At 45.9% G+C, this 11,405-nt stretch overlaps 1 long non-coding RNA gene across 1 annotated transcript in view; it reads left to right on the forward strand.

Annotated features, from left to right (window-relative positions):
* Positions 1–3,521: 3,521 nt before the first annotated feature.
* Positions 3,522–11,405, forward strand: part of LOC141370634 (uncharacterized) — a 38,039-nt gene continuing 30,155 nt past the window's right edge. The window contains exon 1 of the long non-coding RNA XR_012374831.1: positions 3,522–3,611. This is a non-coding gene — a long non-coding RNA (uncharacterized lncRNA). The remainder of the gene's footprint in view (positions 3,612–11,405) is intronic.

The following is an 11,405-nucleotide window of genomic DNA, read 5'->3' on the forward strand; positions in this document are numbered from 1 at the left end:
TTTGCTCCCCTCCACCCCCCACCCCATGCAAACGCCCCAGCCCTGATGCCCCAGGGCTCTGCCGTCCTCCCAGCTGGGATGGGGATGAGCATCCTTCGTGTACCAGGTACATCCTTCGTGTACCAAGCAAATGCCTGGCCAATCCTCTCTCCAGAATCCCTCTCCCCTTCTACAAATCCTGGTTCTGGGAAAGAAGCAGCTTTTCTTCTCCTCTGCCTGCGCTCTGTGTTCCCATCATCCAGTGGTCAGCCTCAGAGTTGTACAGGGAAGGGGGTCTGCTGCTTGCCCGGGCAGAATCCGGGAGCTGGGCTTCCAGGCACGGCTTTTGTGTGTCGGAGAAGGAGAATAAAGGAAATTGGAAAATCCTCCCTCAAGACAGTGGCCTGACTTGAGTCCATAGCTTTGCGGCCCAACCCCTCATAGCCCCCCAGTGCAGAGCATCCTCCTTCCCCCCACCCTCCCTCTTCTGTAACAGAGTCTGACCTCCTTCCCTGCACACGGGCTCATCAGAACACTAACAAGAACAGCTTCTTCGTAATTTCCAGAAAAGCCACCCATTACCATTACTCCTCGACACCTTCTGCTGTTCCCAACAGGCTTTGGGGCTTAGAAATTGGAATGAGAAAGTCAGAATGATACTATTACGATGAGGATTAACAACCCTTCAGTGGTTACTGATGAGGATTCCATGCTTCGCAGATGGGGAGGAGGTGAGTCACCCGCCTAAGGTGACCCGGCTGGGACCTGCGGTGGAGACGGGCGTGGAAGCCACCTTTGACTTCAGAGGGCTTCTCTTTGCACCTCGAAGGCTGTGCCGTGGCAGCCCGGCGGGGCGTCGGCACGGCTGTGAGCAGCTCCTGTGCCCAGTTGCACGCCCTGTTTCTCCTCGCTGATGTCGAGTTGTTCACCAGACTTCTGGGAAGCTGGGGATGGGCCAGCAACGGGGTTGGAAAAGCTCCGTGGGGAGGGTGGTGCTTCGTGCGATCCCCTAAGGTTCATAATGTATCTGTAATAGGATTAGGGTTGCCTGGAATCCTGGGCGTCTGCCCTCCCTTCCTGAGCGGCCTGTGGCCCTTGGGTCTGAGGGTTACCAGGAATGAGGAACCCACCCTGGGCCTTTGCAGCTACAGGAACAGACGCTCAAGCCGTCCTCTAAACATTCCACGTGCAGTGCTGCCTGTGGGCAGTTGTGTTGTCTACCACGGGGCTTTCACACCACCTGTTGACCTCACACCACGCTGGAGGTCCACTGGGATGGCCTGATGGGCCCCACTTTTAAAGAGGACGAACCAGAGGCTCAGGGAGGTCAAGGTATGTGCCCAAGCAATGCTGAAGAACAGTGGGTGCCAAGACCTGAGTCCGGGGCACGGTGGCTGTGGAGCTCCTGTGCTCAGCACCCTACTGGGTGACCTTGGCCACTGAGTGCCTGCTGCTCTGTGTGCCTCAGTTGTCTCATCTGCAAAATGGAGAGGCAGTTTGGGATCTGAAACGAGATGCCAAATCAGGGGGCAAGAGACTCGTGTTTGAGTCCCAGCTCTGTTACAGGGTCTCTGTGTAACCTTGAGGTCTCGTTCCCTTTCTGGGTATCCGCCTTCCCTTCTGAGGAGTGGGAGATGATGGGTTTTGACAAGAGTGCGGTTATCAGAAGTTAGCGTATAACAAGTACCTACTATGTGCCTAAGGTGCTTAAGACACACAGCATTTCACAGACCCCCTCCCCAAGCCCTGGTCAGCCGCCCGGCATGGTTCTGCACATTTTACAGGTGCAGAGACTCAGGTCTGTGTGTTTGCAGAGCCTTGCTCTTGGACAGGACAGCCTCTGAGGACCCCATAAGATCTGGGTTTCCAAGATTCCAGGCAGAGGGTTTAGACAGATCAGGGTTCAAACCCTGCCTCTGCCACTTCCCAGCTGTGACGTTCTGGACAAATTGCCTCACCTCTCTGAGCCTCAGTTCGTTCATCTGCAAAAGGGGTCCATAGGGTCCACCTTGAGGAGTTACTGGAATAATTATAGGATCTGCTACAAGTCCACTCTCAGGCTCACAGTTAGGTAGTGGCTCTCTCTGCCCTTTCCCTGCCCACATTCGAGGGGATGCTTGAGAGGAGCCACATAAGCCAGGAGGCCCACCCCTCCCTCGTTTCTGTTCTGCTCTGCCACACTCCAGCTCCAGCAGCTGCATTTAATTGGATTTAACTTAATAGTTTTATTGATGCCTTTTGGTTCAGGGGACAAAGAGGCTTCTGGGTGATTTGCACGTTTCTAACAAACCAAATAAAGAGCTGATAAGCATAAATAAGTCCGTTTTAATTGGATTAAGGGAAGCCTTGGCTTGGGGACTGCTAAACCGTGGAAGAGCTAGAGAAAAAAGGACTCAGGTTTCAGATTTTCTGCTTCCTTGGACCTCCCGAGCACTCTGCACAAGGCGCTGATTTCCTTCTCAGGAACTGTGTGCTGGCATGTTTGCGTCCGTCCGTGCCTTGTTCCATAACGTGGCACAGGTCCTCCCCTCCCACGCGTCCTTCCCCACCTGCTGTGTGCCCTGTGCCAGGTGCTGCCACCCTCCGGCTTGGTCTCAGACGTCCTGAAGTTCAAGTCCTACCCTGCCTGTTCTATGTTCATCTTGAGCAATGCGTTGAATCCTGTCAGCCCAATCTCCTCAGTTGTAAGAGGGGATCGTGCTGGTTTATATCCTGCAAGGTTAGTGTGAGAATTACACGCTGGTAAATGACCTGCTACTGAAAAGGTTCACGAAAACGGTAGCCTCTGCTCACCAGAGTCAGGATGAGGGAGGGATCACAGTCCCTGCTGTCACCAGCCAAGGAAAGAAGCAGCCGCCCGAGGGTATGACTCTTGCTAAATAGAGGGCCACCTAACCCAGCCTAGGGGGTCCAGGGGACAGCTTTGTGGACCGAGAGAAGAGAGCTAAAGCAAAAAAAGCATTTCTTTGGGGTCTCACAATTGGGATTCGGGGAGCGCAGATTTGGGCAGCAACCCAAATAGTGTTTCTCTCCACCCACCTCCAGAACAAAAGTCAAGGCTTTTTAAAGATGAAAGGGAACACTGGTTTTTGTGTATGTTGTTCACAAAGAATTCTGATTGGTGTCGGTGGCAGAAAACTCATCTTGGCTGAATATAATCGGTTTTAAAGCAAAGTCTCTTTAGCTGTAGCAAGTTGCAGGTGTTGTGGTTTGGCCTGGTTCATGGATCCACCGGGGGAGGACGTGCATGAGGCCCACCTCCTTATGGCCTCCCGGCTCTGTTTTAAAAATCCCTTGACATAAGTGACCCCACTTTATTTCACTTTTCACAGCTTCCAGGTGGGTCTTGAGGAATGAATAGGAGTTGCCTGCAATCATGCATCCCAGACTTGACTGCATGTGCAAATCCGGGCGATTTTCTTGTTAGAATGTAGATTCTGATTCCATGGGTCCGAGGTGGAGCCTGAGATTGAGTTCACGTTTCTGATCGGCTCCCAGGTGACGCTAGGACACTGTTCAGAGGACCACGCCTTGAACAGCAAGAGGCCAGAGGGTTGATGGGGCCCAGCTCTGGAGCCAGTCTGACCTCAAAACCCGCCTTCTCGTGAGCCCACTGGGAGGAGGGGGTGCAGGTATGTGGGGGCGTCTGGCAGGGGAGGTGGGCCAGGGATGCTTGTAGTTTGACATTGCTTTATTTTATCTTGAACCTCTACGGCTGATTTGCATTTGACTATGCGCTGCGTTCGAGCCTTTTATGATATAAAAAAGAACCGTGTCGTGTGTTTTCACTGCAAGCATATATATATATATATATTTTTTGCCATATAACTAATTGGCCATAGCTCAATTTTGCAGTAAAAGATAAAATCACGAGAAATAAAAGAGGGCATTCTTAAGAAGGACATCGTGAAACATAAAAAATGAATAACAAAATTAAAACGGATCTATTGCAAAATAACAAAATATGTGAGTGCATCTTAAGTGTGTGTAGATTCACGGCAATGCTATGGAAACAATGGATTTTATTTGGGGGGCTGTACCTAAGCACTTGACTTCAAAGTCTTTCATTCATAGCATTATACTTTTTTTCTTGGTTCGTCTCATTCCACATCACACTTTAACTTTTTTCACTAAAATTTCTTCCTTTGTTAAGAGAGGTATCTATCCTCTTCCAAATACCAGGATGCGTATTTGTAACTGAGCTTCATCTGCGTCGTGAAAGCCATCTAGACCGTTGTTTGTTCTTGGCACGTTTTCCCATGTTCCCTGATAGACCTTTTAAAGTTCCGTGGGAAATGTGGGTTCCAAACTCTGCGCCAGCGTGTAGACCATTAGGAGGGCTAAGATTTATAGAATATACAAATGGGAGCACTGTGTTGGTGGAGAAGTGAAGTCAACAGTCAACCAGATTTTTTTTTTTTAACTTTTTACAGCCAAATTGCCTTACTGCTAAGGAGTTACGTAGTGAAAACGTTTATGGCAAAGATGCATTTGGCAAAACTATCTAGAACCAAAAATCACAGTCCCCTCCCTGAAGAGTCTTCTTAGATTCTAGTAAAATGGATGCTCCAGGAAGCAGCAACTCCCCCATTCGTTTCCTCTGATAAGTGGTGGTCATGAGTGATTGCTGGGCTGGGCACCCGTTTACTGGCTTTTCCTGGCACGGTACAGTCTGTCCTGGGCCCCGTCTCAGCCTGACTATATTAACTCCTGGAGATGTGTGTCCTGAGACACATGCGGTGGGTTTTGTTAATGCAGGAATCCGGCATGGAGGATGTTCTATAGGAAAATCCCAGCACCATTTCTCTGGTTGAAAATGTGTTTGTTTTTTAGAGAAGGAGAGAGAGAGCAATGAGAGGTGGAGGGAATCCTAAGCAGGCTGCACGCCCAGTGCGGAGCCCAGTGCGGGGGCTGGACCTCACGACCCTGACACCATGACCTGAGCCGAAACCAAAAGTCGAGCCTTTAACCAACTGAGCCACCCAGGTGCCCCACTGTGCTTCTGACCTTCTCTGTGAATTGGGGCTCTGCTATGAGGCCTAAGTGAAAAAGGGGGATACAGGACTGAGCACACACCTGCTCATTGTAAGTGCTCATTAAACATATTACCACAATTTGAACATACCTGTGTCCAGGGTATCTAAGTGCCTTAAATGTGATTTTCATTGACATGCTTAGCCCGATATGCAGATATGAAGTTAATTTATACCAAAAAGCCCACTGTCTAGCAGCTGGTTACCACTCAGCAAATGTTAGTTCTTTCCTCTCTGCGGGCTCAGTTTGCTCAACTATAAAATGGGATCACTGATCTAGTCCAGGGGTTGGCACACAGCCTATTTTTGCAAATATAAAACATCAGGGGTTTGGGGTGCAGGGTCGAAACTCCGCATGTAACTTTTGGCTCCCCAGAAAGTAACTTCTAATAGGATTGGAAGGCTTAGTGGTAATATAAACAGTGATTCACACATATTTGTGTGTTCTATGCATTATACCCTGTATTCTCACAATAAAGGAAGCTAGAGAAAAGAAAATATTACTAGGGAAATCATCAGAGAAATTAAATCTACAGTACTGTGCTGTTAAAAAAAAAAAAATCTACGTCTAAGTGGACCCGTGCAGTTTTGTTGACCCACGACCACGCCCCTTCTTTACATACTGTCTGGCAGCTTCCCTGCCACAAAGATTGAGGTGAGCAGTCTCAACAGAGACCTTATGGCCACAAAGCCTAAAATATTTGCTATCTGACCATTGACATAAAATGTTTACTGATCTCCAGTGCGTTGCAGACTTTTATTAGCTGATGGAGGGGACATTTTTAGTTGCCTCTCGTTGCACATCAGATTTTCAGAGAAGCAGGCTCTGAGATGGAGCTGAATGTGCAGGACATGCTTTAGGGCACGCCCTTGGGGAGGGTGGGGAAGGAAGTAGAAGTTGATCTGCAAAGCCAGGCTTGATGACAGCCAGCTGACCCCATAGAGAAATAAGATGGCCTTTGGGGGTTGTCCCAAGTTGGCCTGAGGTGTTCAAGCCTTTAAACCCTATGGCAGTCAGTTGTTGGGTGTGGGCTGCCCCGGGAAGGGGATGCGTGGCCTTGGGCGAGGAGGCTCTCTGCTGCTGAATCAGTCCTTAAAGAGGTTGACCACTGAGGTCAAGGCCTTTATTGAAGGAGTATATTGAAGGGGAGGCAGCAGATTCCAGTGTCCTCACTACCCCATGGCCGTTCTTAACCTCTTCCTTGCTGACAAAACTCTGGTTTTGTTTGGGACAGCAACATGACCAGCCCCTGGGATGCTTCCTGACTCTATTAAGCCTCTCATGCCTCTCCCCTTTTCCTGTACCACATATTTACTTTTTTCAGCCTCCTTCACAGCCAGCAGTGGTTTACCTGAGTCCAGTTCTGGCCAATAGAGGATAAGGGGAAGTTTGCAGGGACAGGGCAGTGTGGTTCTGAGTAAGATCGTTTGTTTTCTAATTAAAAGGGACAGGCATGAGAGTAGGAAGAGTTGGCTGGCAGCCCCTCTCCACTTTCTTCCTGCCCCAAATGCAGGCATTTATGCTTTGGGCTGTGGCAGCCATCTTGAGGCCATGAGGCAACATGCATGAGTTCATCAAAAGATGAACACAGTAAGAATGGCAAAAAAAAAAAAAAAGATCCTTGGTGTCATTATTGAGACATTGAATTGGGCCTGGAACACTCTACCTCCAACCCTCTTGTTAAATGGGATAATAGTTACTGTATAAAGTACTACAAATCTAGGCTTTGGAGTCAGGCAGACCAAGGCTGAATTCCTTGTACCTCTAAGCTGTGTGACTTTGGGCAAGTCTCCCTCCTCCACCTGGGCGTTAGGTTTTTCATTTCCAGTCTGTAAGATGGGATAAGAATAACACTTCCCTTGTAGAGCTGCTGTGAATCATCAAATATCTCGGCATATTTGAAGTGAACTATATGGGAAGTAGGAAAGCTCAGAAGGATTCTATGATAACTGAGCTAAAGAGAGCAATGACAAATATAGTAAAAGGCATCATTACCAATGAGGATCACCAAATTCCTAGAAATAAGTTAGGTAGCAGCTTGAGGCAGTTAGCTCTATAAGATTTTTCTTGCCTTTTAAATATGTCATATAGGATACAGATAGGCATATAAAGCTATATATTACTATAATACACACACTATGAGATATAGTCTAGTACTTACTGTCCAAAGCATTCCAAACTGATAGAGCAAGGAATTGTTTTGTCATATGAAACCCTACACAAAACTTCAATATGTAAAACAGAAAACTAATAGTATTCTAGTTAAAACTAAATTGGGGGTTTGTACTACCCCCTGATACTCACCTCCCTCTGGACACTTCTATAGACCTTTAGAACTCTAAGGAACCCTATTTTCAAACCCTTAGAATGGTACTACCATTCTGTTACCTACTACCATAATGCTGTCTAACAACCTCAAATTTCAGTGCGTATAACAATCAGGGTTTGTTGCTCACTCCTCTGAGCTGGTTGGCTGGGCAGTTCTGCTGATCTTGGTTGGGTTCACTCACATACGTGGGGATGGCTGATGGCTGGTTGATCTGGGATGGCCTATGCTTGGGCATTTGGGGTCACTAAGCTTTGCTCGCATCCTTCAGCAGGGGTGGCAGACATGCAAGAGGGAGGTCAAGTCTATGCAAGTACATTTCCCACCTCTGGTTACATCATATTTACTAACATCTCTTTGACCAAAGCAAATTACGTGGCTAAGCCCAGAGTCAGAGTGGGAGGGTGCTTCAAAGTCACGTGGTGACATGTATAAGGAGAGGTGAAAAACTATGGCGTTAAAAAAAATAACACAGAGGAGCCTAGGTAGCTTAGTCAGTTAAGCGTCCTAACTCTTGAATTTTGGCTCAGGTCGTGATCTCAGGGTCCTGGGATCAAGCCCTGCATCAGGCTCTGTGCCCAGTGTGGAGTCTGCTTGAGATTCTCCCTCTCCTTTGCCCCTCCCCCTGCTTGCAAGCTTGCTTGCTCGCTTGCTCTTTCTGTCTAATAAATGAAATCTTAAATAATGTAACACATGTGGTCTCTGAGAATCCTCCTGATTTTATTTATTTTTTTGCAATTTTTTTTCTTTAAAATTTTTTTATTGATATGTTAATCACCATACATTACATCATTAGTTTGTGATGTAGTGTTCCATGATTCATTGTGCATAACACCCAGTGCTCCATGCAGAACGTGCCCTCTTTAATACCCATCATCAGGCTAACCCATCCCCCTACCTCCTCCCCTCTAGAACCCTCAGTATGTTTTTCAGAGTCCATCATCTGTCATGGTTCGTCTCCCCCTCCGATTTCCCCCCTTCATTCTTCCCCTCCTGCTATCTTCTTCTTTTTTTTCGTAACATATATTGCATTATTTGTATCAGAGGTACAGATCTGTGATTCAACAATCTTGCACAATTCACAGCGCTCACCATAGCACATACCCTCCCCAATGTCTATCACCCAGCCACCCCATCCCTCCCACCCCACCCCACTCCAGCAACCCTCAGTTTGTTTCCTGAGATTAGAATTCCTCCTATCAGTGAGGTCATATGATACATGTCTTTCTCTGATTGACTTATTTCACTCAGCATAACACCCTCCAGCTCCATCCACATTGTTGCAAATGGCAAGATCTCATTCCTTTTGATGGCTGCATAATATTCCATTTGTGTGTGTGTGTGTGTGTGTGTGTGTGTGTATGTGTGTATGTGTGTATGTGTGTGTATACCCCACATCTTCTTTATCCATTCATCTGTCGATGGACATCTTGGCTCTTTCCACAGTTTGGCTATTGTGGACATTGCTGCTATAAACATTGGGGAGCACGTACCCCTTCAGATCCCTACATTTGTATCTTTGGGGTAAATACCCAGTAGTGCAACTGCTGGATCGTATGTTGGCTCTATTTTCAACTTTTTGAGGAACCTCCACACTGTTTTTCAGAGGGTTTGCACCAGCTTGCATTCCCACCAACAGTGTAGGAGGGTTCCCCTTTCTCCGCATCCCCGCCAACATCTGTTGTTTCCTGACTTGTCAATTTTAGCCATTCTGACGGGTGTGAGGTGGTATCTCATTGAGATTTTGATTTGGATTTCCCTGATGCCGAGCGATGTTGAGCACTTTTTCATGCGTCTGTTGGGCATTTGGATGTCTTCTTGGAAAAATGTCTCTTCATGTCTTCTGCCCATTTCTTGATTGGATCATTTGTTCTTTGGGTGTTGAGTTTGATAAGTTCTTTATAGATTTTGGATACTAGCCCTTTATCTGATATGTCATTTGCAAATATCTTCTCCCATTCTTCAGTTGTCTTTTGGTTTTGTGGACTGTTTCTTTTGCTGTGCAAAAGCTTTTTATCTTGATGAAATCCCGATAGTTCATTTTTGCCCTTGCTTCCCTTGCCTTTGGTGATGTTTCTAGGAAGAACTTGCTGCGGCTGAGGTCGAAGGGGTTGCTGCCTGTGATCTCCTTCAGGATTTTGATGGACTCCTGTCTCGCATTTAAGTCTTTCAACCATTTGGAGTCTATTTTTGTGTGTGGGGTAAGGAAGTGGTGCAGTTTCATTCTTCTGCATGTGGCTGTCCAATTTTCCCAGCACCATTTGTTGAAGAGACTGTCTTTTTTCCATTGGACATTCCTTCCTGCTTTGTCAAAGATGAGTTGACCATAGAGTTGAGGGTCCATTTCTGGGCTCTCGATTCTGTTCCATTGGTCTGTGTGTCTGTTTTTGTGCCAGTACCATACTGTCTTGATGATGACAGCTTTGTAATAGAGCTGGAAGTCCGGAATTGTGATGCCGCCAGCTTTGCTTTTCTTTTTCAACATTCCTCTGGCTATCTGGGGTCTCTTCTGGTTGCATACAAATTTTAGGATTATTTGTTCCATTTCTTTGAAAAAAGCAGATGATATTTTGATGGGGATTGCATTGAATGTGTAGATTGCTCTAGGTAGCATTGACATCTTCACAATGTTTGTTCTTCCAATCCATGAACATGGAACGTTTTCCCATTTCTTTATGTCTTCCTCAATTTCTTTCATGAGTATTTTATGGTTTTCTGAGTACAGATCCTTTGCCTCTTTGGTTAGATTTATTCCTAGGTATCTTATGGTTTTGGGTGCAATTGTAAATGGGATCGACTCCTTTATATCTCTTTCTTCTGTCTTGGTGGTGGTGTATAGGAATGCCACTGATTTCTGTGCATTGATTTTATATCCTGCCACTTTACTGAATTCCTGTATGAGTTCTAGCCGTTTTGGGGTGGAGTCTTTTGGGTTTTCCACATAAAGTATCATATCATCTGCAAACAGAGTTTGACTTCTTCTTTGCCGATTTGGATGCCTTTGATATCTTTCTGTTGTCTGATCGCTGTGGCTAGGACTTCTAATACTATGTTGAATAGCAGTGGTGACAGTGGACATCCCTGCCGCATTCCTGACCTTAGGGGGAAAGCGCTCAGCTTTTCCCCATTGAGAATGATATTCGCTGTAGGTTTTTCATAGATGGCTTTTATGATAGTGAGGTATGTACCCTCTATCCCTATACTCTGAAGAGTTTTGATCAAGAAAGGATGCTGTACCTTGTCAAATGCTTTTTCTGCATCTATTGAGAGGATCATATGATTCTTGTTCTTTCTTTTGTTAATGTATTGTATCACGTTGATTTTTGTGGATGTTGAACCAACCTTGCAGCCCAGGGATAAATCCCACTTGGTCGTGGTGAATAATCCTTTTAATGTACTGTTGGATCCTATTGGCTAGTATTTTGGTGAGAATTTTTGCATCCATGTTCATCAAGGATATTGGTCTGTAATTCTCCTTTTTGATGGGGTCTTTGTCTGGTTTTGGGATCAAGGGAATGCTGGCCTCATAAAATGAGTTTGGAAGTTTTCCTTCCATTTCTATTTTTTGGAACAGTTTCAGGAGAACAGGTATTAATTCTTCTTTAAATGTTTGGTAGAATTCCCCTGGGAAGCCATCTGGCTCCGGGCTTTTGTTTGTTGGGAGATTTTTGAGGACTGCTTCAATTTCCTTAGTGGTTATAGGTCTGTTCAGGTCTTCTATTTCTTCCTGGTTCAGTTTTGGTAGTTGATACATCTCTAGGAATGCACCCATTTCTTCCAGGCTATCTAATTTGCTGGCATAGAGTTGCTCATACTATGTTCTTATAATTGTTTGTATTTCTTTGGTTGTGATCTCTCCTCTTTCATTCATGATTTTGTTGATTTGGGTCATGTTTCTTTTTGATCAGTCTGGCCAGGGGTTTATCAATCTTCTTAATTCTCTCAAACAACCAGCTCCTAGTTTCGTTGTCCTACTGTTCTTTTGGTTTCTATTTCATTGATTTCTGCTCTGATCTTTATTATTTCTCTTCTCCTGCTGGGTTTAGGCTTTATTTGCTGTTTTTTT

The sequence above is a fragment of the Callorhinus ursinus genome, unplaced genomic scaffold (genome assembly GCF_003265705.2).
Source record: "Callorhinus ursinus isolate GAN/ISIS: 27379988/994484 unplaced genomic scaffold, GSC_fseal_2.0 scaffold41, whole genome shotgun sequence".
Lineage (NCBI taxonomy): Eukaryota > Metazoa > Chordata > Mammalia > Carnivora > Otariidae > Callorhinus > Callorhinus ursinus.